Here is a 26,744-nt window from a genome sequence, read left to right on the forward strand (position 1 = left end):
GGGATTCTTTCTCTCTCTCTGCCCCTCCCCTGCTTGTGTGTTCTCTCCCTCTCAAAATAAATAAATAAACTTAAAAAAAAAAAAACCTGAAAGTCTTCCTTCTAGAAAAAGTCTTGAAGGAGAGAGGGTACCTTAATCCTTTGTTTGCCTGGCTGGACCAGCCAGTGCTCAACACACTTCAGGGCGGCAGCAGAGGCTGTGGAACGGATGCAAGAAATCACACACACATAAGGGGCAAGCCTTCCTGTTTCCCTTCAGTTCTGCCAGGGAAGGATTTCTGACCTGCTTTATTCTTTGCTGTATCTCCAGTACCTACAACAGTGCCTGGCACATGGAAAATGCCCAACAAATGCCCGCTGTTGGAGGAAACAGGCAGAGCAAGCAACATGCACAAAGGCAACCACGATGAGGGAGCCAGGGAGGTAGGAGAGGAACCATGTGCTTAGAAGCCGAGAAGAGCAAGTGTCGCGGTGGGGGGAGGGGGGCGGGGAATTTGTGATTATGGAGGTCAAGGAGATTAAAGCCCGACAAGCACCCATTGGAGTTTGAAAATGCATGTCCTTTCTCCCTACTACCATGATGAGGTCATCGTGGTCCTGTTGGTTAACAAGCACCAGGAGCACCCGCCCAGTAAGCAGGATTGCGTTCAGCACCTGACCTGAAGGATACAAAATATAGGAGGAGACAAGTCCATTCCCTTGATGTTCAGAGTCTAACCAGGAAGATCTCAATTCACAAGCACGAGCGATTCACAGTAACGCAAAAGTCTGTTTCTGGTTTCTGTAGATGTGGCCTGATTCACTTCCCCAGAGTCCTACAGCTTGATAATGGAAGAACAGAATAAGTAGGTGTGCAGACCTTGCCTTCACTCATTAATTTTTGTGGTGGGAGTCGCTCAACATTTGCCAAGAGAGTGGCTGGCGGCAGCCTAAATACAACTGCAAATTTGCAAAATAGATGTTGCTGTAAGGAAGAAGCCATCCTAACTGTATAAATATTTCATAAGAATTGTTTTCATTACAATAAGAGAGACAAAAGATTAGGGAAATGCTGGGAGTCATGTTTAGTATTGCTTATCTAATAGGTCAGATTCGAGTGCTCCCAATAAGCAAAAGATTGTGAACAACCAAAGCCAATGGTTCCCTTTCCTAAACAATTCAGTCCCAAAGTCATTAGGTAGAGCTGTGAGGAAAGAGTCCACGGTGGGGGGTGGAGGGCAGGGGCCATGGTGGCCAAAGCAGGGGATCAGAGCCCAAGTGATGAGGAGGTCAACCCCAAAAAGGGTGACATTTCCTGTGATGTCACCACCTGATCAGGGCAAGGAGAGATTCTTCATAGGGTGGGAGAAAGGCAGCCTGGCATGTAGTATTAGAGGGTAAAGAGTGTATTTACGTGGAGCATGCCCATGCCCGTGTGTGTGTGTGTGTGTGTGTGTGTGTGTGTGTGTGCATGCAGAGAAACATGTATTCCTTAGCTCTGCCTGGGAGCAACAACATTTCAAAAGGGATGAGCCCAAATTTTGGATTCCAAATGCCATTTTCCATTAAAATGAATCAAGATGCCTTGGAGAAATGATTGATTCCATAACTGGGGCCAGGAAGTCAGAAGATGAGCCTAGAACATCTTGTTACGCTGGAAAGTAGGGATGTGCTCTAAGAATTACGGGGCCGTACCAGAAAAGCCACAGAATGAAGAAGCTCTCAGTGGCCAAACTGGGGACAATATGGGCTTTAAATTAAAGAATGATGGGAATGGATATAACTCACTAACTTTTATGGGAATACAAACGTTCATATGGAGATAAAAAAAGAATTAAAATTGATGAAGAATGAGATATTTACACAATTTTAAAGTACCTCCTCATAAAATGCCTATCAATTACAAAGAGGAAAAGGCTCATTTTATAGTGAAGAAGCCCAGTAGACACCACCTTACCCATGTGATCAAAGTATTGGAACAAACCAAAGAGAGAATCCCTTGGCAGGCGGCAAGGGGAAGAAGGCAGTGTCACTTTCATGATTTTCCTGCTATGATGTATAACTTGAAGAAGCTTATACATCAGGAGGAAACATTAGACAAACCTTAACTGAGGGACGTTCTACAATGTCTGTGATCTTTAAAAGTGTCAAGGTCAAAACATTAAAAAAGTTTTTTTAAGGGGCGCCTGGGTGACTCAGTCAGTTAAGTGTCCAACTTCAGCTCAAGTCATGATCTCGTGGTTCACGAGTTCGAGCCCCACATCCGGTTCTGCTGACAGCGCAGATTCTATGTCTCCTCTCTCTGCCCCTCCCCGGCTTGCTCTCTTTCTCTCTCTCTCTCAAAAATAAATAAAAACATTTTTAAAAAGTGTCAGGGTCATGAAAGTCAAGGAGAGACTTTTGAATTGTACTTCCAGACTGAAGGGGACTAAATAGACTTAATTAAATGCAAAGTGATTCTGAACTGGATCCTTTTGTGGTAAAAGACATGATTGCAATAATTGGCAAACCTTGTTTCCTGGTTTTGATGGTCGTGCTGTGGTCAGGTAGGAAAGTGTCTGTATGCAGGAAAGACATAGAAAAGTACTGAAAGATGATGGAGTATCAGGACAACGTATTCCCAAAGAGTTCAAGAAAAAAAGAGGGTTTTGTTTTTTGTACCACCCTTGAAAATTTTGTCACTTTGTGATTGCTTCAAAATTTAAAAATGATAAGAATCAAATATAGAAAATTAAATTGTAGATAAACAAAATGTGACATACACATACAATGGAATATTATTTAGCCTTTTAAAATGAAGGAAATTCTAACAGATGCTATGACATGGAGGAAGCCTAAAGACATTACGGAAAGTAAAATAAGCCCATCACAAGGGACAAATACCAAATGATTCCGCTTATAAAAGGCTCCTGGGGGGTGCCTGGGGGACTTCGTGCGTTAAGTGTCTGATTCTAGATTTAAGCTCAGGTCATAGTCTCATGGTTCCGATCATTATTTCATGGTTCATGAGATCGAGCCCCATGTCAGCTGTCAGCTGTCAGCTGTCAGCACAGAGCCTGCTTGGGATTCTCTCTCTTTAGCTCTCAAAATAAATAAATAGGGGCACCTGAATGGTTTAGTTTGTTAAGCGTCCGACTTTGGCTCAGGTCTTGATCTTGCAGGTCCTAAGTTCCAGCCCCACAGAACCTGGAGCCTGTTTCAGATTCTGCATCTCCCTCCCTCCCTCTCTCTCTCTCTCTCTCTTCTCTCTCTGCCCCTCCCTGGTTCTCACTGTTTCTCTCTCAAAAGTAAATAAACATTAAAAAAGTTAAAAAATGAACTTAAAAAAAAAGAGGTGCCTGGAATAGTCAAACTCATAGGGACAGATTATAGAAGGGTGGTTACAAAGGGCTGGGATGGGGGAATGGGGACTTGGTGTTTAGTGGGGTCAGATTTTAGGTTCAGGAAGATGAAAAAGTTCTAGAGATGGAAGGTAGTGATGGCTGCACAACAATATGGATGTATTCAAGGCCACTGAACTGGTGAAGATAGTAAATATTATGTTACATATATTTTACAACATAAAATTAAACAACGGAAACTGAGATTCTTGCTACATGTTTAGCTTCAAATTGTTGCTGTGAAAAGTGACACCAAGGTTGGTGTGTGTCTTGAATTAAATATCAAATATTCTCTAACTCAGGGCCCCTGTTCCAGCTCCATGGAAGAAGCTTACCTTGAAAAAGGAAAGTTTTTGTGTAAACGCTTCATGTGGCCACACATTTACTTGATGACTCTGTGACAATTTAGGAAGAACTCTTCCTGCCAAACGTGGCTGTAGATGTCCATTCTTAGAGAGTTATAGAATATTTGAGAGCCTGATTCTTCAAAGTAAATCTGCTTTTAGTTACTTAGCTAAATAAAGCAACCCAACCAAGTGGCAAAACTCCAAGGTATGACATTGCTTTGGGCAAACAAGGCAAACCCTTCTGCTTCATAGTTTGCTCGCCTATAAACTAGAGCACGCATGTCTGCTTATTTAATACAGAGGTTCTACAGTGCTCTGTCTGAGCCAATTCCTGTGGCCGCGAAACACGACACACAAATCCAGATGGAGGTTAAGTCTATGATGTTACTAACAATACATGCAGTTCCATGGGTGAGTTCTAGGGATAAAGCAAACAGTTGCTTTAATGTCTAGCTCCCCATCTACTGCACTGCTCAACCAATGGCATGGCCTACAAGCCTACTTCAAGGTCACAATGAGCACCATTCTCTGGTTGGGGGAGCTGGAGGCTCCACGCACCTCCTCGACTGGGAAAGGTCTTGCCTACGTGGTAATAATCTAGTACAACATACAAGATACAGTGAATCAAACAGCAAAGCACCTTGACTCCTTGGGCCCTGATTCCTTCAAGTCAAACGTCAGACATGCCAGGATAGACATTTCTTCAGTGCTTTCCAGACCTATGGTTTTCGTCGTCTGTAACTATTTACGCGATAATTGATGAGTTGATGGGGTATGGATTACTAATGTTTTTTTTTCCTTAATTTCTGTGTTTAGGGATATGTGTGTGCGTGTTTCTTTGAGAGTAAAATTAACTCTTAGTTGGTCAATTCTTGGAATGATTGGTCTCAGAAGCACACACGAGTCCGGAACTATACTTGCCCTACCCCGCAGGAAGTATGCCATCTGATAGCGTAATTGTACGGAAACAAATGTATTTAGTAATAGAGCCCCAGTCCGGAAGTAGACGTTATGAGACAGATAAAATAACACATGCCCTCTAAACCTAATCCTCTTACACCAGGCCTAGTGTAATTCAGGTTTAAAGGCCATATGAATACATGGGTTACGTTTCAGAAGACATGCAATTGGTCTAAATCCAAATAAAAGTGAGCTAAGCTTGGCCCCCTTTCATTTATATCCACCCATCAACAGCTGTACAGAGACGGTTGTGTAAATGCTACGGGACGGCTTGGGCAGCTGTTTCAAAGGGTCTTTCAGTCCCATTAAAGCTGCATCCAGAAATAGCTGAAGCGAGCCAGACTCTGCACTGCCGGAGGTTTCACAAACTGAAAACCACACTCTCAGACATGATTATGCCCTTCCCTGCTCTGTTTTCTGGTTGAGATTCTCTGAGATTTCATTTTAGGAGTATTCCTGAACACCAGATGTTTGCGACTCAGGACCCGCACCGTAAGCTCTTTATTATCCATTGCATAAAACCGGTGAGGGTTGCACATCTTAGGCAGGATGGGGACGGTGCGGGGGACCGGCGCACTCTCAGTGCCAGAGAGGGGACATAGCAGTGCTAGTTCAGAGGCCACGGTTTGCCTGGATGATTGGTGGCTGGGGCAAAGGGAAGAGCTCCTTCCCTGGGACTCCCATGGAGGTCACAAAGAGAAGCCCCCACGGGTGCCCTGGGAGGGAGACCATCAGAGGTCTCGGACAATCACAGCGAGAAAGGTAGGGGCTTCCAGGGGACTATGACCCGGCAGTTGGCAGGTGGGACAGGGCCCTCCGAGGGGGTTCCTGTCGTGTCCAGCAGCCAGAGCGCAGTGGGACTGCGGGCTCTCCCTAGCTCTCGGTGCATTTCCATGGGAACGGCAGCTCCACATTCGGTGGTGTGCTCCATCTATTTCTATGGCACCTGTCACCATGGCACCTACTTGCTCTGAAAAACACAGGCTAAAAACAGAACCTAAAGTAAAGGGGGGCAATCCACTTCCCCACAGTCACCTTCTGCAGCTGCTGTTACACCTTGTGATTGCTCACGTGGACCTTCTGCATTCCCAGTTTCCGTGTTTTCATTGTAGGCGGCTTTAAAAAAAATAAAAGGCTTACTATCAGCATCAGCATCGTCTTAGGGTGATGTGGCCCGAGGCTCCAGGAAGTCTGTACTTACTTGCGGCAGGTGTAAAATTTCTAGGCAGAGGGAGCTCCTCCCAAGTGGCTCCTCCCAGGGCTTGTTGGGGACCTCCTATAAGGTGTTTAGGGAAGAGGGGGGAAGCTGGGGGTTAGTGAAGAGGGTCAGTGACACCAGTATACACAGATGACCCAAGAAAGGACCTGTGTTTATCCCAACAAAGTAGATCACAAGCCCCTCTGGGAGCACATGGGACAGCCTCTTCAGGAGAAATCCACAAGGTCAAATGGCTTCCTTGAAGTTTTTCCCTAAGTTAAGGGCCACCCTTTACAGCACGGCCCTTAAACCCAGTCTCTGGAATCAGACAGAGCTTGAGTATGAATCCTGACTCTGTCACCCGCCAGCCATGTGAGATCAGTGGGCAACCTCTGAGCAGATGGTTAACATACTCATCTATAAACTAGGCATGAGAAAACACACCCCACAGGGACAAGCCACTTCCTATGACCTCAGCCTTCACTGTTTGGTTTGCCCAGCTATAAAATGGGGAGAATAACCAGCCTCGAAAGAGCTTTGTGATGGTTGAGGAGACAATGTATGGAAAGCCCTGAGCAGAGTACTCAGAGCTGCTAGAGAGGAAACTGTGAGCAGGTGAGCAGTGACAATGGCCAGGGACAGGGTGCTCAGCCTGCCCTGGTTCTCCTGGGCCTGACTTCCTGCCCTTAGGCCCTAGAAACAGGGCCCCCAGCCATGAGTAGCCTGCTGCCTCCAGACTCCCACATTCATCAGTGTCTGTGGGCACAGCATATGTGGCTAAGGACAAGGTCACGTTCCACAGCAAGAGTCACCATGCACAAGGGTCACCAGCCTGGTACTTGCAGTGATACGGGGACAATGAAATTCTCATGAACTGGAGCAACTCCAGCATAGTTCCCTGTTTGTGGGCTCTGGAGTCAAGCAGACCTGGGGACTCAAGTCTCCCCTCTGCACATCTGTTGGCTGAGAGACTCAACTGAACTTCCCTTTCCTTGCCCTTCTGTGAAATGGGGTCATGCCTCCTATCTCAGAGAGAGGCTGGGGCATTAAAGGAGAAGATGTAGGAGGAGCCTCCAGCCCAGAGTCAGCACAGAGTGGGCTCTCGGTAAATGTGGGCTCCCCTCTTCTCTACTCCCCCACTGAATGTTTTAAGGGAGAGTAAATAATCTACTTAATGAATTAAGGGTTAGCCTTTATAATAGAAGACAACAGGCATGCTTCCTGAATTTGCTGAGGTGCTGGTAAATGCTCGTAAATGCTGAAACTCCCAGGCTCACACAGCGCCCAGCCCAGCGTTGGATGGCCCTCTCCAGGGCCCCCGCTGCCCTTCCTCACCACCCCCTCTCAAGAATGCTCTGCCAAACAAGCCTGTGGGCTCACTCTCACCCCTGCTTACGCCTTCCTTTTTATTTTATGAAAGTTAACTTCCCCCTTGCGAGCATCGTGGCTGTCTCCCGGCCAAATCCCACCCTCCAGGAGGGCCCACTTTCCACTTGAGGATTCACGTGCTTCCAAGAAACTGGACACTACCCCAAGGTGCTGGGGACAAGCATGTGGCCTGAGCCAACCCAATCACATAATTCTGGCCCCAGGGATTGGCTCATGTGGCCTACGTAGGTCCAATGCCACTTGAACTATCCTGGGAATAGGGAACAGAAGGCCCGCATGGGCTGTCGATGTGAGGCTGGACTGCCCCAGCCATTTGACTATCATAAGCAAAGCCAGCCAGTTGGCAAAACCAATACATGAAGAGCAACAACCAAAGCCTCACCGAGAACCGCAGCCGGAGTCGTGGCAGCATGAGTACCCCTAGGTCAAACCACTTCTCTGACTCGCTCCACCTCTGACTTTCTTGGGTCTGTGAGTCAATACATTCCATTCATAGCTAAATCCATTTGAGTTGGGTTTTCCATAATACGAGGAGAAAAGCACCAGGAATGTTATTTCCTCTTTAGAGTTCCAAAGCCCTCATCACACTCAGACCTCAGCTCCAAAGCTAGGTCTTGAGGAAAGCCCACCTAATTCTATTTCCTCCTCTACCCCCGCTCCTGTGTGTTGTTTGTTGGGAATCGACCGTGCGCGTGACCCTGACAATAAAATCCATTTTCCCACCGAGGACACCAAGGCCCCAGCGAAATCATTTCCTCCATGGCTACACATTTAGTAGTTGGTAACATCAGGACTAGTCTAGAAATGAGGACCCTGTGTGATAGGTAGGCAATTAATAAGTTTTCATTTCTTTTTCTAAATATGAAATTATTAAAAATTTTTTTTAATGTTTATTTTTGAGAGAGACAGAATACGAATGGGGGAGAGACAGAGAGAGGGAGACACAGAATCTGAAGCAGAATCCAAGCTCTGAGCTGTCAGCATAGACAGGGGGCTTGAACCCTCAAACCGTGAGATCATAACCTGAGCCGAAGTCAGACACTTAACTGACTGAGCTACCCAGGCACCCCAATAGGAAATTATTTTAATTCCCCAGTTGGTTTATAACTTTCTTGAGCCCAAAGCTATTTTTTCTTCCTGTTTTGACCATCCATTGTAGTTGCTTGAAATGTGTTTGTTACCAAATGGTCAAGGGAGTGTCCTGTAGCCAGGAGCATCCTGGCCCAGGGGCCCGATAACACCCAGAGGTCTGCTGAGTACATTAAGAAGTACTGGGCACAGGGCAAAGTGCTTAACATATATAATCTTATATTTTTATTATTTTTTAAATTTTTAATTATTTTTGAGAGACAGTGCACAAGGGCAGGGGAGGGGCGGAGACCCAGGGGACAGAGGATCTGAAGCAGGCTCTGTGCTGACAGCGGAGAGCCCGATGTGGGGCTTGAACTCACCAACTACAAGCTCATGACCTGAGCCGAAGCTGGACACTTAACTGACTGAGCCACCCTCTCAGACATGATTATGCCCTTCCCTGCTCTGTTTTCTGATTGAGGTTCTCTAAGATTTCATTTTATGAGTATTCCTGACCACCAGAAGTTTGAGACTCAGGCCTGCACCACAATCTCTTTATCACCCGTTGCATAAAACCAGTGAGGGTTGCACATCTAGGCAGGATGGGGACGGTGCCCCAGTAATCTTGTTTTTTTTTTTTTTCAGTGGCTCATTGTAGGGGCACCTGGGTGGCTCAGTCAGTTAAGCATTCAACTCTCAGTTTTGGCGCAGGTCACGATCTCACAATTGTGGGATCAAGACCCTCATTGGGCCCTGAGCCAACAGTGTGGAGCGTGCTGGAGACGCTCCCTCTCTCTGCCTCTCCCCTCTCTCAAAACACATAAACTTAAAATTAAGTTAAATTTAATTCAATTTAAAAATGAAATAAAATGGCTCATTGTAGGGGCATGTGGCTGGCCCAGTTGGTGGAGTGTGCAGCTCTTGACCTCAGGGTTGTGAGTTCGAGCCTCCTGATGGGTGTAGAGATTACTTAAAAATAAAATCTCAAAACAAAATAGCTGATTGTATTTATGTAATTCTTGGACCCAAGGACAACTGGCCTTTTGCCAAGGCCTGTGAAGAGAACCTGATTAGACTGGAAGGGGAGGATCTGTCACGAAGCTCGAACACAGAAGGCAGTGGTCCCCTACTGTGGCAAACAGCTGTGTCGAAAGGCAAGGACTCTGGGTTTGATTCCTGGCTCTACTTCTCATTACCTGGGTGGTTTGGGGCAAGTTACTTTGTGTATTTGTGCCTCAGTTTTCTTATTTGCCAAGTAAGGATATAATCCTAACACCTCTGTGGGCTGTGGGAAGATTCAGTCATAACAGACACTCAGCACGGTGTCTGACATCATTTTGCCGTGTTCTTGCTGTGCTGCTTCTTTGCTGGGCCCTAACCAGTGGCTGGCCCTCACAGGCATGCGCCCCTAGCCCTCACCCCTGCTCTGTGGATGATGGCCAACCCTACTCAGGAGCCAAAGAGAGATAAAGAGGTTCAAGGAAACATTGGCCACCAGGTGGGGAGAAGTTTCCATCCCATTCCTTGCCAAACATAGATTTGCGGCTAGAAACCCAGAGCACGCCAAGGAATAGTTATGGCCCAAGCTGCTTTGTTTCCTTGAAGATCTTGTGTTTGGATTATAACAAAGTGTTTTTCCTTTTGTCTCTGCCCAGCAAGCCATGAACAGTTCCAGATCCAACAGCCTGAGCACTTGGTCTAACTTATTAAAGAAAGGAAAGGGTATTTGCTAGGCGGTTTAGTATGTATTTTCAATTAAGATGTGAAACTGTTCCTTAAAGCAGCCAGGCTTCGCTCAGGTTTTGAGTGTTGTCACTGAACCAGGGCACACCTGCTCGGGGCTCTTTGTCAGCTGAGAGGAGTGTTCTTCCTCTTTGGGCAAATGTGACTGAGCCGTACTTCTCTGTGGCTTAGGTGGGGAGTTGGGGAGGGAAGCCTGAGGGACAGGAAGAGATAAGATATCTAACATTTGATCACTTCTTCTAATCTCCTGCATTCAAAGAAGGGGGTAGACCCAACAGTTTGCTCCACCCCAGGATGAGGCTTCTGGTGTTAAACAGTTCTATGTTCAGTTTCTATTTATGGGAGGCAGTGTTCTCAAAGTATAGCTCTCGAGGACACCTGCATCAGAATCCTGGACATGAAATTGATGAAATTGCAGATTTCTTGCTCCGTAAGGATTCCCACTGATTAAGACTCTACCAAAGATGGAGAACCTTGGGTAGCACGTTAAGAACCCGAGTTTGCGAGTCAGATCTTTATGGACTGAACCCCAAACTGCAGCTCCACTACCTACTACCTGTGGACCTTGGCCAGGTTATGTAACCTCTCTGGGTCTCGATTTCATCACCTGCACAAAGGGAGTGCTGAACAATCAAGAGAGAAGAAGTTCATGTGGTTGTTACATGGATGAAGTAAAATATCACGTGTTTAGCCACAGTAACTCTTCTTTTTATGTAATACCTGTGCTCAAAAAGTCTGAGGGCTTTCCTGTTTACAAGAGATAATAAACTTGGCCATCACAAGCAGTGTTAAGAGTTCTACTAGTACTTTCCACTGGTTTTGATAAGGTTTTGTTAAGTCTACAGACCAGCAACCAGACCTGGAGGTATCATGACCCACCAGAACTCACATCTAATCCTCAGCAATGAGTCAGCCAGCAGAGGGCAGCAAGAGAGAGCCGGAATCTAACTGTAGCTGTTCAAGTCACCATGCATGCCTAAGTGTTAGAGGCACTTGGCATGATCCTGGTTGGTATTAGTTTGAAAAGACACTGGATATGGTGGATGGAGATATGGTAGCAAAGATTTGCCACCGGGTGGTGGCTATCTCTCTGACTCTTGACTTCCATAGATACTTACATTAGGAAATCACACAAGTAACACTATATTGTTGGAAACAACAAAGCTATTGAGGTGTAGCTATTGGGAGATAATCTAAGTCAGGGACTGGCAAATTCTTTTGTAGAGCCTGTGAACTAAGAAGGGTTTTTATATTTTTCTTTTTTTTTTTTAAAGTTTATTTATTTACTTTGAGAGAAACAGAAACAATGCAAGTACGGGAGGGGCAGAGGGAGAGGGAGACAGAGAATCCCAAACAGGCTCCACACTGTCAGCATGAGCTCGATGCGGGGCTCGAACTCACGAAACCTCTCGAAACCATGAGATCATGACCTGAGCCGAAATCGATTTGGACGCTTAACCGACTGAGCCACCCAGGTGCCCCCTAGTTTCTTTATTTTTAAAGCATTGCTAAAAAAGAGGTGGAGGGGAACAATACCAAGAACAAAATAAAAATAATGAAACAAATCACAAAAACAAGAACGCTGTGATAGTTAATTGTATGTGTCAACTTGACTGGGTTGTGGGTTGTGCCCTGATAGCTGGTTAGACATTATTTCTGGTGTGTCTATGAGGGTGTTTCCAGGTGAGATAAGCATTTGAATGGGTAGACTGAGTAAAGCAGATGGCCCTCCCCAGGGTCAGCGGGCATCATCCAATCCTTTGAGGGCCTTAATAGAGCAAGAAGGCAGAGAAAGGGAGATTTTGCTTTCTGCCTTATGGTTTGAGCTGAGACATTGGTCTTCTCCTGCCCTCTGATGAGGGCCTACACCACTGGGTTTCTTGTATCTCTAGCTTGCAGACAACAGACTGTGGGATTTCTCATTCTCAACGATCCAACGAGCAATTTCTTTTATATATAAGACATAATGGATAATACAGATATAATATATCTCTCCTACTGGTTCTGTTTCTCAAGAAAAAAAAAAGCACAAAACACTTACACCATGCTTAATGGTGAAATGTTGAAAGCAGGCCCTTTAAGATCTGGATCAAGACCTAGGAATTCCCCTTATCCTCATATTCTACTGGCGAGTAGAGTAGAACAAGGGAAAAAGAAAAGCAAATCAAAATGTGTTAGGATTGGAAAAGAAGGAAAAAACCTTACAGGTCTGCATGGAAAACCCAACATTATCTACCAATAAATTATTAAAATTGGTATGAGAGTTCAGGAAGTTTTCCACATACAAAACCAACATGTGAAAGTCAATTGCATTTCTATTCATCGGCAATTGTTAGAAAGTGTAATTTTAAAAGATACCATCTTTAATAGCATGAGCAAATACCAATACTCTACATCTAGTAAATCTCACAAAAATTGTGAAATCCTTTTATGGAGAAAATTGTAAAACTTTACTGACTTTTTAAAACACCTACGTAAATGGAGAGACACCATATTTGTGACAGGAAGACTCAATATTGTAAATATATCAGTTATCCTCAAATTGATGTACATGTTTTAGGCAATTCCAATCAAAATCTGAACAAGATTAAAGAAAAAAAAAGCTCAGCAAATGATTTGAAAATTTGTTTGGAAGAGCAAAGGGCCAAGAAATGTCAAATCATTTTTAAGGAACAGACAAGCAGGTGCCTATTTGGCAGGAAGGTACATTTCCTCTACCAGATATCAAGACTTGTTATAAAACCATAGCAATTAAGATTAAATGAAAGAATTCCCACAACTCAACAGCAAAAACAAACAAACTATTTTTAAAAAACACCTCAACCCAGTTAAATAATGAGAAAGGACTTGAAAAGACATTTCTCCAAAGAATATATACAAATGACTAGTAGGCACATGAAAAGACGGTCAAAACCACTAATCATTACAAAAATGCAAAACAAAACCACAGTAAAATACCACTTCACACCACACCCATTAGGATGGATATTATTAAAAACAAAACACAACACAAAAGCAGAAAATAACAAGTGTTGGCAAAGATGCGGAGAAATTGGAACACTTGTATATTGCTAGTGGGAATGTAAAATGGCGTAGCCTGTGAAAACGTTTACTCAAAATCATTAAACATCAAACTGCAATCACACTTCTGGGTATATGCCCAAAAGAATGGAGAGCAAGAACTCAAACAGACATTTGTACACGTATAGTCATGGCAACACTATTCATATCAGCCACAATAGGTGGAATATTCACAAAATTATTGTTTACAGTATTCCTCAGTAGGTGGAAACAATCCTCATGTCCACTGATGGACAACTGGACAAACTAAATATGGTAGACACATACAATGGAATATTCCAAAAAGGAAGGACATTCTGAAATACACAGCAACATGGGTGAACCTTGACAACATTATGTTTGTGAAGTAAGTCAGTCACAAAATGACCGATACCATATGATTCCACTTATCTGAGTTACCTGAGATAGCAAATTACTAAAGATAAGAGTAGAATAGGGGTTACCGGGGCTAGGATGAGGGGGGAATGGGGAGTCGTTGTTTCATGAGGACAGAGATTCAGTTTGGGGTGCTGAAAAAGTCTTGGAGATGGATGCTGCTGATGGCTGTATATTAAGTGAATGTACTTGATGCCACTGCGCTGTACATTTAAAAATGGTTGATGGGTACCTGAGTGGCTCTGTTGGTTAAGCGTCCAGCTTCTGCTCAGGTCATAATCTCATGGTTCATGAGTTCGAGCCACGCATCGGGCTCTGTGCTCTAGCACAGAGCCTGCCTTGGATCCTCTGTCTCCCTCTCTCTATGCCTCTCTTTCTCTCACTCTCAAAAATAGATAAAAATATTTTTAAAAATAAAAATAAATAAAAACAGTTAAGATGCAGGCACCTGGGGGTCTCAGTCAGTTGAGCATTTGACTCTTTTTTTTCCTTAAATAGTTTATTGTCAAGTTGGTTTCCATATAACACCTGAGCATCTGACTCTTGATTTCTGTTCAGATCATAACCCTGGGGGTAGTGGGATCGAGTCCCACGTTGGGCTCCATGTTGAGTGTGGAGCCTGCTTAAGACTTTCTCCCTCTGTCCCTCTCTCTCTAAAATTAAAATTTTTTAACTGTTAAAATGGAAAATTTTAAGTTATGTATATTTTACTATAATTTTTGAAAAAGATTGGGTGATATGAGAGCAGGAATAAACAAACATATCAGTAGTGCAAAACAGAGCAGCACTACTCAAAGTGCAGTCTGAACACTGCTTGCCATCTCTGATCTGTTTGTCATGGGCCCACGATCAGTACAGACATGCATAGTAAGCATTTGGAAACTTGGATAGTAACTTGACAGAGTAAGTTTAAGTTTGTTGGATCTAGGGGCAACTGGGTGGCTCAGTCAGGTCATCATCTCACGGTTCCTGGGTTCAAGCTCTGTACTGGGCTCTGTGCTGACAGCTCAGAGCCTGGAGCCTGCTTTGGATTCTGTGTTTCCCTCTTTCTGCCTCTCCTCTGCTCGTGCTCTCTCTCTCTGTCTCTCAAAAATAAATAAACATTAAAATTTTTTTTAACGTGTTGGATCTGATAATAAAAAACTGGGGACTTTATTTTGTGTACCTTTTGAATTTCATTTTTCTAGCAATTGACTTTTATTATATTTACAAAACCATTGTTCTGCAATGGATTATGGGAAAAACTGGCATTCAACACAGAAAGTTTGAGAGGTCAGAGGAAAAAGAACAACTACTGACACATGGAAACTTGATTTCTGATGGAGTGGGGGAAAAAAGTAGAACTGGGAGCCGATCATCTTACAACAATCACAGAAATCAAATCCAGGCAGATTAAATACTTAAAAAATGAAGGATTTAGTACTTAAAATATGAAAGACAAAAGAAGAAATTCTCAGAAGATAATAGTAAATAATATCTTTATGACTCAGCTTGGGAAAGGTTTCTTAGACAAGAAAAGTTTGGCATGAAAATGAACAGCTTCTGTTCAAGTCACCATAAATAAAATGCAAAGGCAATCCCAAACTGCAAGTAAATATCTGAACCTACAGAACTGATGTCAGATTATAACCCTCTAAATCCACAAAGAGCTCTTATAAATAAAGAAAAAATACCAATGGCCTGTGAGAAAATAGAGAAAAGACATGAACAGACATTTCACAGCAACGGAAAAGCAGATGGTCCATGGGCATGAAGAGAATTTCCCATCAATGGCAAGCAAATATATGCAAATTATAACCATAATCAGACACAGGCCACGCCCATTCAACTGACAAAGTTTACAAGAATGAGATCAACCAAAATATTATCATTGACTTCTAGTAAAAATATAGATTATTATAATCACTTTAGGGGGGAAATTTGCATTATCCAGTAGACATGAAGGTGTGAGCACCCCTAAAATTAGTAATTTCACACATTGGTATATACTCTAAAGAACAGAAGAAATACATGTCTTGTGGGATAACTCCACAGTGGAATAGTATGTAGCTGTAAAAATGAACTATAGTGATTTGCATCAATGTAAATGAATCTCAGAAATACAATGTTTAATCAAAGAAGTCACAGAATATGTATTATTCTTTTTAATGATTATTTATTTTTGAGAGAGAGAGAGAGACAGACAGAGTGTGAGTGGGGGAGGAACAGAGAGAGAGGGAGACAGAGTCTGAAGCAGGCTCCAGGCTCTGAGTTGTCAGCACAGAGCCCAACCCGGGGCTTGAACCCATAAGCTGTGAGATCATGACCTGAGACAAAGTCAGACGCTTAACTGACTGAGCCACCCAGGAGCTTCTATTATATTCTTAAATATAGCATTAAGATAGGCAACCATGGTCTACAAAATCAAACAATATACTCCTCAGAGATTTAAGAGAGAGAGAGAGAGAGAGTGTGTGTGTAATAAAACTATAAAGAAAAGCATGGCTGATAAACATAGAATTCTGTACAGGTTCTCTCTGATAGAGGGGAGTGTTGGCTGGGGAGAGGCATTCAGAAGCTTCTAAGAAACTCACACTGTTCTATTTTTTAACTTGGGAGGTGGGGAAGTGTTTGTTTTACTATTCTTTAAGCCGAACATATGGCATATATGTATATATGATACATTTCACAATAAAAAAATTAACATAAAGGATAAAAGGCCTCTCAGCGATGGTGAAGGATGCAGGAAGAAGGTCAAATCCCCTGAGGGTGCGGGCAAAGGCTGGGCAGCCTGCCAAGTTCTGGACCTACAGGAAAATGCAGACCAAGAACCTGCTCAGAGTCTCCTACACATTTATTTTTGCCTCTCAAGCATTTTTTCCTTCCAGAGACTACCTTTCCCTGCAACCCAGAGGGGCTGTCTGGTAGGCATGTGACTCAGGACAGGTAACCAGGATACGTCTGCTTGTCTGGCCTCAGTGGCTAATACAGGAAGAAACAGAGGTCCCAAGCCAGCCCAGTCAGAGCCATCCATGTCCCTCTGTTGGAACAATCAAGAAAGAGGTAACATGACTATGTGCAAGTGCATGGCAGTCCTAGAGCTTCATGAAATCCACCTGAAAATGAAGCTAGCAGAGAAAAAAGCAGAAAGGAAGACTGGAGAGTCACAGGGGGATAGAGAGAGACAAAGTCATCATCCTGTCATTCGAGTGTCTTGATCCAGCCATTCCTGATACCCATTACATAGACAGCTGCAGATCTAGTTGCAATCAAAAGTGTGCTGCGGAGCATAGAATTTTGTATCAGGAACAGGGGTTTGCAAGTGACAAGCCCTAATGTGTGGAATTGGCTGTGCTGGGTGGGGAGCAGGGCCGTGTAGACTCCCCCTCCCTGACCAGGAAGTAAGCAATATCTGCTAAATGGAACAAAGCTGCTAAACTCTCTCCTGCTGGGTCTGGGGAGTCAAACCGCATGCCCGGTAAGGTCGGAAATTTAAAGAACGTATTTTTTGAAAAGCCAGGCTATGGGGTGCGTTGGCTACTTCTTCAGTCTTTAGTAAGGTTCTGTAACAGAAGGCATACTTGAATCTCGCTGGCCTTTCTGAAAGCAGGGAGGTGGGAAAACAGAGCCACGAGATCGTCCTCTGCCGGTGGCCGGTAATTCAACTGAGCTGAGAGCCAGAAAACTATCCTCTGGGATCGCAAAAGTCAAATCCCTGCCCAGGGCTAATGGTGGTACAAACACAAGCCAAGAGAAGGAAGACACGGTGGGAGATAAAAAGAACAACAACTGGAGAGGGCTCCTTTCCCTCCAGCAGCTCTTGCCGGGCCCTCCCTGCCTGGCCAAAGCGACCGTTCTCCCCACTGTAGACAGCCATCCACTGGGAAAGAGCCTGGGGGCAAGTGGCCAAATCAGCCCCGCCTCTCCCCCACTACTCTGTGTGTCCAGGGCAGAGGCCAAGTGGCAGGACATCTAAGTGGAAGCTGGGGGAGGGAAGAGCACTGAGATGGCTGTTAGCAGACAGCCATGGTGAGGACAGGGTCCAGATTCCAGAGCATGACTTGACTGGGCTCCAGTGCTGGTTGCCAGCTCATGGAGTTATCAGAGAACTAACTGCCCAGCAACTGTCTCCAAGTTTAAAGAGTCACACTGCCAGAGACATCCCAGCCCAGCAAACCACAGCATGCGATTGCTCAACTGCTGGGGCCAGCCCCAGACCGCTGTCCCCAGGTCCTCATCCAGTGGCCAGCGAGGGTATACAGTTTCCAGAAAGCACATTCTCTCTGATGTCACTCATGGAGCGTGAGGAGCAAGGGAGGGTCTTCCAGAGAGCAGAACCCCAGGCACCCCCGGATGATGGTGGAGAAACTCCTATCTTCCAGTAGATACGAAGTGGCTTCTTGCCAATCCTCTCCTGTAGAACATTGGACGAGTGTGCTGTTTCCCATATTCCCTTTAATAATTGCAAGTGGCTTTTATTCCAAGTATCTTATATTTTCTCTCGACCATTAAATCCTGGGGTGTTTAACCCGACCATTTACTCTGCATAACTGACAGATTATTAAGACTAACATGCAGACCCGACCAAGAGGAATGCGCATCCACCAGCTTGGCGGACACGTGGGCAGCTTGTGCCATGCTGGGGTGGCACATTTGTGAGATTGCTTCTGTGCTAGGCAGTCAAGGGGTACAGAGTAGTGGCTCTCCATTACTTTCTTTCTGCCCTATGATTAGTTATGCCCCCTCCCCGCAAAGATATGTCTAACTTCTAACTCCCAGTACCTGTGGAAGGGTCTTGGCAGATGTAATTAAGTGAAGGATCTCGAGATGAGATCATTGTGGGTTAATCAAGTGGGCCCTGAATTCAATGACAAGTGTCGTTCTAGGAGGACAAGACACCGACAGAACAAGAGAAACACAGAAGGAGCCGTCATGTGATGGTGAGGCAGAAACCGGAGTGATACAGCCATAAGCCAAGGAGCACCAAGAACTGCCTGGGGTCAAAACAGCTGGACCAGGCAAGGAAAAATGACTCCCCAGAGTCTTTGCAGGGGGTGTGGCCTCCTGACACCTTGTTTCCAAACTTCTGCCCTCCAGAACTATGAGCTAATACATTTCTGCTGGTTTTAGCCACCAAGTTATGGTAATTTGTCGTGCAGCCTTACCAATCCCATCCATGCCCAGACATTTTTAAGACTGTCCCTCCCCTGGTAGGACAGTCAATCACTATCTCAGACCCAGGTGACCAATCAAAACACCCCATCCCCAAGATCGCACTGTTTGGCTTGGGGACAGTCACTGCAATGGACTGTTTATCTGTACTCAAAATTCATATATTGGAATCCTAACCCCCCAGTGTGATGGTATTAGGAGCTGGTCCTCTGGGGCATGATTAGGTCACGAGGGTAGAATCCTCATGAATGGGATTAGTGCTCTTACAGAAGAGACCTCACGGAATTGCCTTTCCCCTTCTGCCTTGTGAGGATGCACTGAGAAGATAGCTATCTGTAAGCCAGGAAGTGGGCTCTATCCAGACACCAAATCTGCTCACACCTTGATCTGGAACTTCCCAGCCTCCAGAACCGTGAGAAATAAATGCGTGTTAAGTCCCCCAGTCTGTGGTATTTTTGTTTTAGCAGACCAAACAGACTAAGCCACATGACCCAGAGTAGGCAATTAGAGTTACATTTTGACTCTGTATAGCTGCTGGGAAAGAAGAATTTCTTTTCTTGAAATTGCTAGATGCAAGGACAATTTCTGTCTCTCCGTAGAGAGGGACATAGAGAGCCTGAGAAGGAAGCCAGCTGAGAAGGAAGCCGAGCCAAGGGGTATAAAGGGAGACGCATGTCTTGATGATGCTTTCCCTGACCCTACAAACACACATATCTAAATACAGATCTCCCGTTAGGACTTGTAGCTGGTAAATTCATCTTTCTTGCATGTCATGAGTCGAGGCTGTCACTTGCAAACCCTGGGTCCTGATTTGCACATTCTGTGAGACTTCGCTAATCTCCTCAGCCACGTGGAGCCCAGACTCAGGGAAGCATCAGAAGTAGAGGTCTTACCTGGTGACAGGGATGACGTTCCTGACATCTCTGGCTCTCAGGGTCTGGGCCACTGGACCAGCCTAGATCCACATAGCTGGCTAGCCAGCCAAGTGCCTTATTCAAAATGCTGAGGTGATCATCAGACTAGAGATAGAATCTCAGCCATCCCAGAGAACAGATTTGGCAGCAAGAAAATTTCAAGCACAGTCGGTAAAATCCCATTTTAACAAACAACGAAAACGTCTGCAAAATGGGAAGTTTTGCTTCTGTTCAGCTGGAGAATTAGAGTGAGGTACAAATAACCTCTGGAGCACTATGCTTTCCCTGGCCAGGGCAACATCACCTTCCCCCAAAGCTTTCTCCAAACCTTCGGTGCTCCTGGCTGAGGAAAGTCGCTGCTCACAAAAAATCCAATCCACCATGAATTAACAAGCAGCTACCCCCAAGGGACCCTATTTCCTCCCTGAAGCCTTAAATCTTGCTGAACTATCACCCCCTCCCCCAGGCCTAATGCAATAGTATAATGAATTCAGAAACCCCAGAGAATAAAGGACCCCAGGGCATATGCAAAAATACCGTGTATGCTGACAGCCCAGAGAAAAGAGGCAGCGGGGAAGAGGGACAGCCGTGCTTCCTTTTGCTTAGCTCCTTGGGAGTGAATTAGAAACAACTAACTGCTCTACACTCAGCTTACTGGCTGTGCAGCTTCTAAATGTCTGATTGTCAAGGCCAAAGCATGCTTCTATTAAAAAATTGGGTACACCCTGAAGAGTTTTCACAATGGACCTTAACTCGATGCCTCAGGCTTCCTGAGTGAGAATTAAACGTTTCTGAAAACACAGTCCATTCCTTTACCATTTGTAGAGCACCTTCTGCGTGCCAGCAACGCGCTTCTGTGCTTTGGCCCTGGAGCTGCTAATGGGGAAGCTGGCATGGGAAATTGTGATGGGAGTGCCAGCCAGACTTGGTCTGTGAGATGCTGCTGCCTGAGCTAAGGTTTGACAGACAACTGGAGATTAGCCCCACGAGGAAGGCAGAGGGTGAAGGCATGTCCCGAGGCAGGAACCTGCATCACCCCGAGTGGTGGGCATACCTGGAGTAAAAATGGAGAGGTGCCGGAAAGGTAGACATGGAGCTGGCCAGGAGGGGTTATGTGAGCTTTATCCAAAATCTTTGGGAGCACTGAAGTGCAGGAGGATGCCCTGAGCCAGCAGCATTAGAGGGGTGACCGTGGAAATAGAGGCAGTCCCTCAAGGGCCCTTTGCCATAGCTGTGTGGGAAGCAATAAAGGCTTTCCCCAGTGGTAGGAGAATGAGGGGAGAGGAGTTTCAGGAGTTGGAAGAGCTAGACTCACCAGAATATGATACCTGATTGAAAGCAAAGATGCAATGAGAAGGATGGATCCAAGATAATTACTAGATTTCTTTGTTCTGACATGGGCGACTGGAATAATGGTACCCATCCTGAAAATGAGGGGCATAAGAAGCCGGGTAAGTCTTGGAAGAGCCTGACGAGGTGTCTGGCTTTAGAATGCTAAGTGAGAGGAGACTGGGGACAGCCAGAAGCAGCAGTCCATGAGAGGCTGGACATTCAGGACCAGATGTCAGCAGGGAGAGGGGGGGAGGGGACGTTAGCTCATATATGGTTGAGGGCACCAAGGGAGAGGGTGAGAAGAGTAGTGGGTGGGACACAGAGACCCTGGGCACATTCAGGGAGTGAGTAGAACAGAGGGCCTCCATAGGAGATAGGAAAAAAATGTCCAGCAAAGTAGGGTGGAAACCTAGAGAGAAAAGTCACCTGGGGAGAGAGGCTCAAAATGTGTGGGTGCATAATGGTACCAAAGCCCTTGAAAGATGGAATCATGTTAGGGAAGAAGAGCACCAACTAGACCTCGAGAATGGCTGTCTTTCATGACGTTAGTCTGGGCATTTGATCATGGGAACATACACCAGATGGGTGATGGAGGATCGAAGGGGTAGGTGGGCAGTGTCAACAGCTAGTGTAGACAATTCTTTCCAGATGCCTGGTTATGACAGGAGAGAGAAAGGGAAACTGAAGGGAGAAGTTAGACAGAAATATGGGATCAAGAAGAGGGTTCTCTTCAGACTGGAGAGATTGAACAAGTTTAGGTAGTGATGAGAAATGGGGGTAGGAAAGAGGCTGAAGATGCGAACAAGAGAAAAGAATGACTGGAGGGAGGTTCCAGGGGGTGGTGGGAGGGTGTTGGGAGCACAGGAGGATGGTGGGCCACTGTTTCAGGTGTTTGGCACAGGGGGCCAGGTCTCTCTTTCACATAGGCTAGATTCCCTCTTCAACAAAAAAAGTGTCTGGAGGCAGATGAAATAATAATGGAAAGAGTAAGAGTTTTAGAATCAGGTAGACGTGGGTTTAAAAGTATCCTTACCATTCCCCTCTCTGAACGTGAATTTTTGGTCTACAAAATACGAAAAAATACATGCTTTGCAGAATTCACAAGGATTAAATAAGATGGTTAATGCCAAGTACTCCTGCTAGATTGTAAACTCCATTAGGTTCCTGTTTTGTTATTTAGTGCTCTGACTGCTACCTTGAGCAGGTGCTCAGCACATAGTAGGTCCTCAACAAATAAAAATTTCCTTCTTTATCTGTTAGGCAATATACCTCAAAGTACATTCTCTGTCCCTGGAGTAAGCTCCTGCTAGACCATTGGTATGTCCTTCTTTGACCCAACCAATCAGTGACTTGCAATAATGAGAATGGAATATTGATCCACACTTCCTTTCATTGAGCCAGGCTGTTACTTAACCTAGTGCTTTCAGGAAGGTATGCATCACCGAAGTTGAACTTTAAGACTAAAGAGCTGTTGGGGGTGCCTGGGTGGCTTAGTCGGTTGGGCGTCCGACTTTCGCTTAGGTCATGATCTCGCGGTTCGTGGGTTCGAGCCCCGCGTCAGGCTCTGTGCTGACTGCCAGCTCAGAGCCTGGAGCCTATTTCAGAGTCTGTGTCTCCCTCTCTCTCTGACCCTCCCCTGCTCGTGCTCTCTTTCTCTCTCCTAGAAATAAATAAAAATATTAAAAAAAGAAAAAGACTAAAGAGCTGCGGGGCCACATGGCTGCCCATCCACCCACCAAACACATGGCTTCATTTCTTTCTTACAGCCCTCCAGGCTCATAGATAGTCCTTGATGAGGTGGGGAGAAGGTTCCCTCTTCGATGTATGTAAGGATGAGCCCTAGGAGAATGGAAGGACACAGGGACCCTTCCTAAATCAGCCACCCCTGGACTCAAGATCACAAGGAAGACTGGCTCTCTGAAGACAACAGAGTATGGAATTTACATTGCATGTTGGGGAAGTTGTCAGAAGACTCAGAAGAAAACAAACAAACGAACAGAGCCAATGCCACTCTTGCGAGGAGGTTTGGGCAGTAAAGGGACAGGCTGCCCATTCCCTGTGGACAGGTAGTCTGACCAGCCCGCAGGAGATAATCATGCTGCCACCAGAGGTATTTATCTCAAACATGGAGCCAAGAGTTGTCCCTGGATTTTTCTAAAGAAGAAATCCATGAGCAACTCAGGCATCCAGTAGGAAGTAGAGCTCGGGTGGGCTAAGAAACTGGCAGAAGGAGCGGGCACTAGCAACTTCAGATTCAGGCCCAAAGTGCGCATTTGTGGCAACATGGCCCAGTGGCCGTGAACTGTTCCCAATTTCCACTCTCCCTTTCTTCCCTTTCATGAGAGAATTCATAAGTTTTAGTTGGGCATATGTAGGCGGCCCTGCCAGAGACTACATTTCCCAGACTCCCCTGTAGCTAAGTGTGCCCAAGTTCTGGTCAATGAGGGATACGAGTGAAAGGGCATGAATAGCTTCAGAGTTACAGCATTTGGAAGCAGGCTGTTTGCCTGCAGTGGGGAGCAGAAGGTAGAAGTAATGGTGGGCAGCTGTACCTAGGCAGAAGAGGGGGACGCCCCAGGGGATGGGAAGAAACCCAGCACAAGGAACCTGGGTTCCTGAATGACCCTGTGGAGCAGAACTGTTTACCTGTCCTGGACTGACCATCTACCTCCGAGCTAGTAGGTGAAAGAGAATAATACACTTCTTTTTTTTTTTTTTTTAATAGTTTATTGTCAAATTAGTTTCCACATAACACTCAGTGCTCATCCCCACAAGTGTCCTCCTCCATGCCCATGCCCCCCTCCCCCCACATCCATCAGTCCTCAGTTTTTGTCAGCATTCAAGAGTCTCTCATGGTTTGCTTCTCTCCCTTTCCCCCACCATTTCCGCCCTTCTTCTCCCCCTTGTTCCTCCGTCAAGTTCCTCCTAATCCTCCTATACGTGCAAACATATGATATTTGTCCTTCTCTGCCTGACTTATAAAACCTCCCCTCGGAGAATAATACACTTCTATCCTTTGTGAGCAAATGTATTTTGGGGTCCTTTTGTTACAACTTAGCCTGTCCCAAAGGTGCAGATAATAATAATTTTTTTTAAATGTTTTTATTTTATTTCTAGGAGAGAGAGAGAGAGAGAGACAGCGTGAGCAGGGGAGGGTCAGAGAGGGAGGGAGACACAGACTCTGAAACAGGCTCCAGGCTCTGGGCCGGCAGCCAGCACAGAGCCTGACGCGGGGCTCGAACCCACAAACTGTGAGATCATGACCTAAGTGAAAGTCGGACGCTCAACCGACTAAGCCACCCAGGCGCCCCATATAATAATAATTTTAGTACTGATGGTAATATTTATTGAAAACGTATAGCGTGCCAGGCACTGTTCTAAACATTTTGCAGATGCTATCTCCTTTAATCCACTCAACACTCCCTAGATAAGGGTTGTCATCCACAGGGAGATTTAGTACTTTATCTAAAGGTTCACAGCTACTGAGTGGCCTAATCAGTAGTCAAACAAGTACTCTGGATGGACATCATACCCATGGTCACTGTGCTTTTCCAAGCCTAGCTTTTTATACTTTTTATAATTCCTTGCCATCTAAAGGACACAGCTTGCTGGGAGCCACACTGGACTCTCTGGATGGCAGTCACAGCAAGGAAATGGCAGTGTTTGCACAGCTCCAGCCATGAGAAACGAAAACTGGTATCTCCTGCTACTACTACTGGCTCATGTTGGAAATGAGCCTGCTGGTATTGACCAGGCCTCACAATATTCCATATCAGACCCATATTCTGAACACAGATACCACATAAGGAAAAGCATATTCCTGCCTTTACAAAAGAGATTTTAGATGAGAGCTCTGTGGGTGATTGTCAAAAGCCTCTTCCTATGGGCCTTGCATATCAAAGACAATTGAGCCTGGCCCCAGGACAAAGAGCCTAATTTAGAGTTTAGGAACAAACAGGGGTAGAACTTAACACTTACAGCTTCTTCTAACTGGTGATGTACGGCAGTCCCTTCCCCAAGGCCTATCTTCTGCAAACACCCTCCCTTACAGGTGGCTGGGATGAGGATAGAAAAGAGTAGCTAACACATAACCCAAAAGCAAAAGGCTAACACATTTAGGGCCCCCGTGGTGTTCACACATTCAGCATCAAATAGGTTTCCACAAACAAACCAGTTCAAAAACATTCATCCTCTTAAGAACCAAACAGAATAATTCCTAGCCTAACTATTTACGACTTAACATATACATGTCATCCTATTTTTCATTAAGAACATCCTGTTATTTCCTTAGTTGTAAAGTTCAACCTCACTATGATTGAGGTAATTCACAAAAGGCTTCCCATTATAAAAATTTCTTTTTCTGATCTCATGTTGTTCTTGAACCTTTAAATAAAGACACCAAAACCGACAGGTCAGAGATGCCTGCCTGGTGATCAGAAAGAATCTCGGGGCTCTCTCACTCTCTCTCTCGCCGACACCGTCCATCCTTCAGGGACCCCTGGACCTGTCGGAGCCGGCCTCCGACAACAGCTGACTTTGATTAACTTTCCTTCAAAACCACCGCAGAACCAAGGCATTTAGTTTCTCTACCTACGGTTTTCTCCAAGGGAGCACAGGAAGGGGACCCCAACTATTGACCTTACGGAACTGCTGAGAGGAGAAAATGAATTTGTGCATGTTGAAGAAATGCTTTAAAAGCTAGAAAGTGTGGCATCCATGAAATATTGCCTTAAGGCACGCTGAGAAATACTTAAATCAAAATAAGAAAATGCACTCAAAAAAAATTTTTTTTTAATGCAAATCCCATCTCGCGATTTGGCAGATGGCCTCGAAAGGCTGTGGAGTCTGTCTGTAAGGAGCGGGGTACACTTGGTTTTGTGCTTCTGCCATCCTCAGCCAAATAGGGGAGAGATGAACTGAAATTAATAGAAAGACAGCATACCTGTGTGCCTGGCGTGTGCACACACAGAGCCTCACGTGTGCATGTGCATGCATGTGCACACACACACACACGCGTGCAGGCTCAACAGAAGAGAATCTTAATTATCAAGACCAGGAGTAGCAGCAGTCTGCACTGCCTGTGGGAACTGGCGGCGGGTAACAGAAGTTGGGGAGTGGGGGATGGGGTGGAGGAAGCAGAATGCTTGCCGTGTGAGTGGGGACTCTGGTGAACACGCAGCTCTAGCTGCTCTTCTGCAATTTAAGCCTGGCATGCAGACCTTTCAGAATCACACATGAAATCTCCCCACTTCCCAAGGATGCTCAGATTAATAAATAAAACATGTCAGGGGCCAGCAGGTGATCTCTGGGATCTAGCCTCCTGCAGCCAGAAGTCACATCCGGCTCTTGAAGATGCTTCATGGTTGTTATGGACAAGCCACCATTTGGCTCTCTCCCTGCCCTGCCTTGCTCTGCTCACCGCATGTCACCTTCCTCTTCCTCTTTCCTCACCTTCACTCCACCCACTGGTAAAGCCAGCTTTCTCTTTGCTCCCTACCCTCGGACCGCCCCTTCCCTTCCTTTTAGCTTGTACCCAGTTATCTTGAAGACACAAAGTAGCTTCCCTCCTCTGCGTGCCAATCAATGCCAACCTTCTCTCTGCCAACATAATCTCAACCCTCTACCTGCTCCCAACGCATGATAATTTTTGCACGCCTTCTCGGGAAGTTAAGGTGGATTACGGTTAGCTCTCAATTGTCCGTAATGAAGGAGGCAGACAGGGAAGTACAGATAGCACGAGAGAAGAGACACCCAAAAGTCACAAGGCTTTGCCTTTAGCGTTTGGGTCACGGGCATGCCACTGTAGCCATCTGTGCCAGTTGGTC

General features: G+C 45.4%; 1 protein-coding gene across 7 annotated transcripts in view; it reads right to left on the bottom strand.

Moving 5' to 3' along the window:
* DGLUCY (D-glutamate cyclase) overlaps positions 1–26,744 on the bottom strand; it is a 74,319-nt gene that overhangs the window by 46,680 nt on the left and 895 nt on the right. The window contains exons 2-3 of one of the 7 annotated variants that reach the window (XM_077780915.1): positions 5,867–5,941; positions 5,701–5,781 (exon numbers count right to left, since the gene is read on the bottom strand). The exons of 5 other annotated variants lie outside the window; for them this stretch is intronic. The gene's annotated coding sequence lies outside the window, so the exon portion shown is untranslated. The remainder of the gene's footprint in view (positions 1–5,700; positions 5,782–5,866; positions 5,942–26,744) is intronic. One more of the 7 variants, XM_077780916.1, reaches the window with a different exon arrangement.

Source organism: Crocuta crocuta, unplaced genomic scaffold, assembly GCF_008692635.1.
Source record: "Crocuta crocuta isolate KB4526 unplaced genomic scaffold, BGI_CrCroc_1.0 scaffold299, whole genome shotgun sequence".
NCBI lineage: Eukaryota > Metazoa > Chordata > Mammalia > Carnivora > Hyaenidae > Crocuta > Crocuta crocuta.